We start from the raw sequence: 7,842 nt of genomic DNA, 5'->3' as shown, positions 1-7,842 counted from the left end.
AATCGGGAATTCCTTCATTCTAGAAAACATTCCTCAGTAAAATTGATTTTTGATACGTGAATCTACATAATTTAAGTTTAAATATACCACATGTCTATTTTTATATTCATCAGTTCTTTCAAATTGTAACTGGTCATCAGCATTTCAGAATAGGTCTGCTGTGGAATAAATACCATTTATACAAGTCGTAAGGTTCTGAAAAAGTACTCGTTAGTAATGAGCATATTTTAGTTAGTTAATGTATGCCTCATGTATACTGACTTGTATACTAAAATGTAGTTAACTAAGTACAAAAAGAAGCCATTAAAGGTTTTCCTTGTTTGTAATCTATACATTAGTTGGTTTAGTCGTTGTTGTTTTAAGGGCTTCTGTCCATATTCCTAGATTGCTTACGTATAAGGGTAAAGTTGAACTAGCAAATCAAGTGTAATACATTTCTACATTAACTGTATCATATATACCAAAGTTGACTTGTGAGTCTTAAAAACATAGAAAGCTATTGACAGTTTTACGTCATTTATTTTTGCCGTCGAGAAACCAGATAAATTAGTGGATATTGAAAGTAATCTTATGATTATTAAAAAAGAAATCATCAGTAGAGTATATTGGTTTTTATATTTGTATGAAAGTGAAAGAACCATATTTCAGTTTAGATCCATAAAATTGTCGAAACAACTAACCTTTTGTTTAGTTTATATGACAGCTTTCTAACGATTCAAATTAAAAGAGCTTTAAATAATTCATTAATCATTAGAAATGTGAAAAGATATGTATCAGCAGAACGACGAAAACATGTCTGTTTCATACATTTTAACTGAAACCTTTAAACTTAAAGTGTTCCTTTCCAAGATATCTTTACAATTATATTGCAGGCAGACCAGTTATAGCTAACCCACAAAAACACATCAACATTGGATATCTGAATGAAACTTCCAGAATAAGCATATATACTCTAAGTTCTACAAGATACCCAATAGCGACGTGGTTAGATAAAGATGGATATGTACTGAAAACTGAAAGTTGTACTTCATCTGAAGTTGAAACGGAATTTTATGGTAATTTAGTCAATGTGTCTGCTTACAAATGTGATTTTCATATTAAAAAAACACAAGAGAAGGATTTTCAAAAGTATGCCGTCAAAGTGAGGAATGATCTAGGAGAAAGCCTGTTCGAAATATCACTTATTCCTGCACGTAAGTAAACATAAGATTATTTACCAACTGCATGATTGAAATATAAACTTGTAGTCAGGAGTCGAATTTTTATCGTCCAAGCCAAAGTTTTACTGCAAAAATGATTTGGACATAAACCTGTAATTAACGTTATCTCATTTGGAATTCTTAGTCCGGTTCTTTATCCTGATTTGGCCGCCAACAGAACACATTTTCATATCCCTTATCTGTGTAAGACTAAATAAGAAAATCTTAGGACATGCACAGATATATATATATATAAATATAAATATAAAGAACGAATCATTAACGCTCGCTTGAGAAACAAAATCTTTTTATCATTTTTCTTTAAAAAAATAAATTAAAAACAATGCCGCTCGCTTGAATATAATTAATTTCATTCATTTTGTTTAAAAACAAAATTTAAGATATTGTCGCACGCCTGAAGAAAATTCTTTCGCCTCCGAAAAATACAATTTTGGAAATAGATTTAAAAACATTGTTTTGCTCGCTGGCTCCTCTTTTCGAAAACAGGAGTCCGAAGAACTAAACATTAATTAAGAGTGACTCAAGGCTTCAAATACTATACTACAAGGGAAGTCAAGGAAACAACACAAAAGAAAACAAAAGAATGCAATTCTACTAAAGTTGGTTCAATCGGTATGATGATACATATAATACATGTTTGCACTGGCACTTGTCTATTTTTTTCATACATGTAGAGTGCACAATTGTTCTCACATAGACATTAAATCCAAAATGAATTCAACTCATCAATTGTTAAATAAAGACCGGGGTTTCGCAGTTTTGCTTCGGACTTCATTCTCTTTGTAAAATGACTTGTGGTATCTTACGAAGTTCTAGTCACCACAGTTATGTTACAATAGCAAATGGATAAACGAGAACTACAGTTACCTAGTTACATTTTTCATTTTTCCTTAAGAAGCCCTCGTCATGATGTATGTGTTATACTTTTAAGGGACAAAATGCCAGAAGATCAACACATATTGACAACCAAAAAATGTATACGGATATAAATTACTTTTAATTTGCATAATATCTCCAAAAGCAGTTACCGATATTTTGTTTCAATCACTTGATGCTCTTTGCTTATTTCCCCTTCGTCAATCACTGTAGATATAGTTATTCCACATAATGAACTTCCTTTTGTAGTAGATTAAATAATTATGTAGTTAGGTATTCAGATGTGTGTTTTGTGCTTTATCATTTAGAAAAGGGTATCAGATCAAGTTATAATTTTATTGATAGTGACTTTTTTGACAGAATGAAAAAACATCGAAAACATGAGCTTCAACCGTGATTCCCTTTCTGAAGTCCTGTATTTTCCAACGTTTTTGTTGAAACACGCATTTGTTTAAAAGAGGTTGTTTGTACCTTAAATTTACATCGTAGGTAAACCAGAAATACCAAGGAGTGTTCAGGTGATTGCATTGAAGTTCAAAATCATAGTAAAATGGCACGCTGGGAATAGTTATGGTTTTCTACAAGCATTCTGCATAGAATTCAGAAAAAGTTTTGATCTAGAATGGAGTATGGTGGCTGCAGAAAGCAATACATCAGTAACAATTGATGGATTACAAATAGACACTGTATACTTTGTACGCGTGTACTCAAGGACTATGGCTGGAGAAAGTAATAAAACCGGCGAAGTGATAGTTAAAACAGGTGATTATTACTAAACGTTTTGAAATACACTTCGTTGCCAGGTTATCGATGACTCGTGAAATTTTTCAATATATTTAATATACATACCAGAGGTATTAAAATGATGAAGAAGTTTTAATGAAATATTTTCAAGATCAAGGTAAACCTTCATCTATAAATAATGTTTTTATGAATGACACTGAATCACAATTAAAGCTGTTAGAAAACAATATAGACTTCAAAGCTGAAACAAATGCTCCAATATCTTGTTCAGAAGTAAAAAAGGTAATTAGTGGACTTAAAGTACAAAAGTCTGCAGGACCAGATAGAATTATAAATGAAATAATTAAAACTTCAAATCAAGTGATAATTAGTTCAATTGTTAAAATATTTAATTTAATTCTAAAAACGGGTATATATCCAAAATCATGGAAGGACTCGTATATAATCGCACTTCATAAGAAGGGGGACAAATCTGACCCCAATAATTACAGAGGTATATCTTTAATCAGTAATCTACCTAAAATTTGCAATGCTGTACTCAATAATAGATTAATCAATGTTGTGGATAAATAGCTGAATAACTGTCAATTTGGCTTCAGAGAAAACCACAGAACTGCTGACAGTTTTTTCATATTGAAATCTTTAATTAATAAATATATACCCAAAAATAACAAAAAAATCTATGCTTCATTGACCTAATAAAGGCATTTGACTCTGTCTGGAGTACGGCCCTTCTGTATAAACTATGCAAAATGGGAGTAGGAAAGTCTTTGTACAGAATAATAAAAAACACAATATTTAAATACAAAATCCTCTTTAAAGTATAAAGATCACATTTTCGATTATTTTGACATTACTAAAGGTTTGAAACAAGGGGACTCATTAAGTCCGACTTTGTTCAATATTTTTATCATTGATATCACTAAAGGCTTGGAAGATGACAACTCAAGTCCATTGGAGCTTATAGATAGTAAACTAGGCTTCCTCCTGTTCGCCGATTATCTCCTTTTACTCTCAGAATCTAAGGAAGGTCTCCAAAATGGTCTGAATAAAGTTTCCATGTTTTGTGAAAACTGGCAGCTTTCTCTAAACATAAATAAAACAAAAATTATGGTCTTTTCAACAACAAAGCAAAAGCCTGAAACATCTATACTTGTCTATAAAAACGATAAAATAGAGAATGTTTTAGAATATCCTTACTTAGGACTGCTGATTAAATCAAATGGTAATCTCAGCCATATTACAGCTGAATTAACAAAAAAGGCAAAAAAGGTTTTGTTTTCTATTGTTTTTCTCTTGGCAATCTTCCTATCAGAGTGTCAACTAACTTATTTGACGCCTTAGTGAGACCTATATTGACTTATAATTCTGAAATAACATATTTAGATTCATGTATAACATATTTCAAAGCTAAGAAAAGAGCTTTGGTTTTTGGAAAAAATGTGGACCCATTTAATTTTATTGACAAGACTCCAATAGAAAACTCACATCTTGATTATTGCAAGTTTACCCTTGGCACTAACAACAGCGCCTCAACTTTTGGTACAAGGAATGAATTGGGAAGAGTACCTATTGAATGTCATATAAAAACCCAAACCATTATGTATTTAGCAAGGTTTTTCACCTCATATTTGAATCCTTTATTACATGAATCTTTTCAATTAGCTAAAACTTTGGATTCTAGTGGGACCTATTCATGGTTCACTTTTGCAAACGATATTCTTTCTGAAACCAACATTGATATAGATAGACTGAAAACCTGTGATAAATTAAAACAATTAAAAAATATTAAAAACTATATTAAACCCCAAATAAACTCATATAACAACAACCTGTTGATTGATAAGTTGAGTACTATTGATGCTAAAAGTAAACTTTATTTTTACAAAGGACTTGATCCAAATCTATTGATAAAATCTTACCTCTCTAACTCAAATTTTGAACATAGAAAATTAATTACAAAACTTAGAATCAGTGATAATTCATTATTAATTAAAAAAGGAAGGTATTTTAAAATTCCTCGCGAAGAGAGACTTTGCAAAAAATGCAAAGTACTAGATGATGAAAAACATTTCTTAATAAATTGTTCTCATAATTCTAATATTAGATTAGCATATTTTAATTGCATTATCATAGAAGATAATTCATTTGCTAATCTCACTGACAATGACAAAATTATATATATATACTTAATCCATCAACACCAACACAAGTGAACAAACTAGGATCCTTTATTACAAAGTCAATAGAACTGAGAACGGGGGACCCTTTAATATTTACTTGAACCTGTATATATATATATATATTGAGTTACTTAGTTATTGTCTTCATTTGTTTTGTTATATGTCACAAACTGTAAAGTTTATATGGCAATCAAATATTGAATTGAATTGAATTGAATTGTATATATCGTATCGCCAGTGCTATCTGCTTCAAAGTTTCCTATTTTAATATTGTAGCGCTTTTGATTTTATATAAAAGTTTTAGATGACTAAGATTTATTGCCCAGCAAATTAATAGTTGAGGCACAATAACATCAATTGGCCGTGTGTTCCTCTGACGGAGGAGTAACTGTTTACAAAAATTGCATTCTTGCACAAATCGGCATGTAATGGAGCACTCAGACTCATGTACCGTATTAATGTCAATGTTATACATGTTATATATATATCTCGGAAAAGTATTGTTATATAGTTAAAATCATTCTTAACTAACGTCATCTTTTTATCAAACCACTGCTAGGTAAATTCGTTACATTGACAAACCATATTATCTCTCTAGTCAAGCGGGCGATTGGTAGCATCAAACATATCAGAATGACTTTTAAACTTAAAATTGAAGATAAAAAGCAATATTTTGAAATATCTTTTACTACGCGTTTTTTTTTAACTAACGATTTTTGACGCATCCGTTTTATATCAAAATCTGTACGGGAAAAAAATGTTTTACATCATCAGCTTCCTTTGATTATAAAAAACCAACAAAATACACCTACTCAACCATTATAGAACTTATAGAATATCGATGTCTTCCATGCGATGATATCAAAAGAACAATTAAAATAAAAAATAACAACACCATGATTATATTGCGGGATTAATATTTCCATTCGGCTGTGGGAAGACGAAATAAATACAGCTGCCATACTTGGAAGGCCTGTTCCGAATGATTGTGACAATAGAAACACGCGTGTAATACACCATTTTGTAGATAATTTAATGTAAATTTTTGACATAACAATTTTTTGTGGGACAGACAACCGCAGAATCGAAATATTTACGGAAGTTCACGACCGGGTGATATTTCTCAAATATATGAGTTACGTATCTTGTGTTATATTAAAGCATATACATGTAGGTAATTTTTTTTTCAGAGACAAGTTACTGTGCACTTACAGTACCAATTTCACTGCACCAATAAACTTATTTCGATTTTTTGTTTAAAAAAAAACAAAAAAACTTTTAGTCAGTTTCAATTTTAAATCCTTATGAAAGAGAGACGAAAGATACAAAAATGATATTCAAACCCACGAAAACGAACTGACAACGCCATACAAATGAGGCAAAAATAAAAAACGGGGCAGTATGTGCGCATTTATACAAATTCGTTGTTTTGTACTGTTTGTAGGCTTAAGCAAAGGACAATTCTTTACGAAAGACATGATTTACATTCATAGTTCACAATTAAGACACATTAACTCCTACAATTTGATTGATCGGGAGCACATTGCTATATACTAATATTGATAATAGAATTATTATTAATACAATTATAATAATATACAATTATGGCCCGTAGAAAAGGAGAATATACATAGCCCTTTGAACCATAGACGAAGCATGTACCTAACTGCTGTAACAGATGGTCAAAACACTTACGCTAAAAAATCATTTTGTTTCTTAGAACTTCTCGTATGTCTTCCTGTAAATTATTAATGGTCTTGAAAAAGAACCAATTATGAGAGATATCATCAGCACTAGATGAATTTCTAAGCCTTGTTTCCTCGTCACTCGATGGGATTCTATATATATTCATGTGACCGTTGTCATTTTGTTTACATTCGTCTGTGATGTTATTTTGATGGGAGATAACTCGAAAACAAAAAGAAGCTAAAAAGGTTATTCACCGATGAATAATAGGGTTATTCATTGCATGGTGTTAATTTTAGGGTTATTCGTCCTTCCTTGTACTTAAATGAAAATTAACTGAATTATTCCATGTCACGTGTTAGTTTATATCCCAATAGAATTATTTATGATAAACAAGATATATGTAAGGTATAATAATTATTATAATCTTATCTTGCAGGTAACCATCATTTGGTGATTCATTCTTATTCATGGGAAATAGGTGTTATCACGAGTGCAGCAGGTGTTGTGTTTCTCTTATGCGTGTATGGAATGAAAGGTAATAAAAGCAAAGAAGAATTATCTATACTATGAAATGAAAAGACCTCATTTTTTGTGTGTCGCTTCCCTTCCTTCCACAATAATCATACCTCATCATACCTCTGTGTCCTAAAGGTACCATGCATAGTCGCATTTGTTATCCTCGCTTATGATTATTCCGTTTGGGTTATTTTCGGAGGAAAACGAAAATAAAGGCGTCCGGATATCGTTTCCGTCATCGGACGGACTTTTAAGTCATAGACAAGACATCCGTTTAGGACTGTTTAAAATTAGAAAGAATTATTGTAAATTTACAAACAACCCTTAATTCCGAACCTGATTACATACAATGTTTTGGGTACCTGAGCTACAGGAACCGGTATCAAACATTCCTTCGGTCCCTGGAAGCGATAAAAATCCGATTTCGTGGGACCCCTGGAACCGGTATATATTCATGTTCTATTTAAGAAATAATTCATGCAAGCCATAGATTTGTTGAAAATTTTCACATGGCCTGGGCCTTATATTGGAATTTTAACCCGAGCGTAAGCAAGGGATAAAATTAACGAATATTTTATAATGGCTCTACGAGCGTAACTTGATTACATATAAGA

General features: G+C 31.3%; 1 long non-coding RNA gene across 1 annotated transcript; it reads left to right on the top strand.

The window, feature by feature from the left end:
- The first annotated feature begins 884 nt into the window (after nt 1–884).
- LOC127703811 (uncharacterized) lies at nt 885–7,247 on the top strand. The gene is made up of 3 exons (XR_007983058.1): nt 885–1,193; nt 2,586–2,858; nt 7,149–7,247. It is a non-coding gene; the product is annotated as an uncharacterized LOC127703811 (long non-coding RNA).
- The last annotated feature ends 595 nt before the right edge of the window (nt 7,248–7,842 follow it).

Source organism: Mytilus californianus, unplaced genomic scaffold (genome assembly GCF_021869535.1).
Source record: "Mytilus californianus isolate M0D057914Y unplaced genomic scaffold, xbMytCali1.0.p SCAF_51, whole genome shotgun sequence".
Lineage (NCBI taxonomy): Eukaryota > Metazoa > Mollusca > Bivalvia > Mytilida > Mytilidae > Mytilus > Mytilus californianus.
Note: the sequence above shows the minus strand (reverse complement) of the source record. Positions and strands in the feature narration are given on the sequence as shown.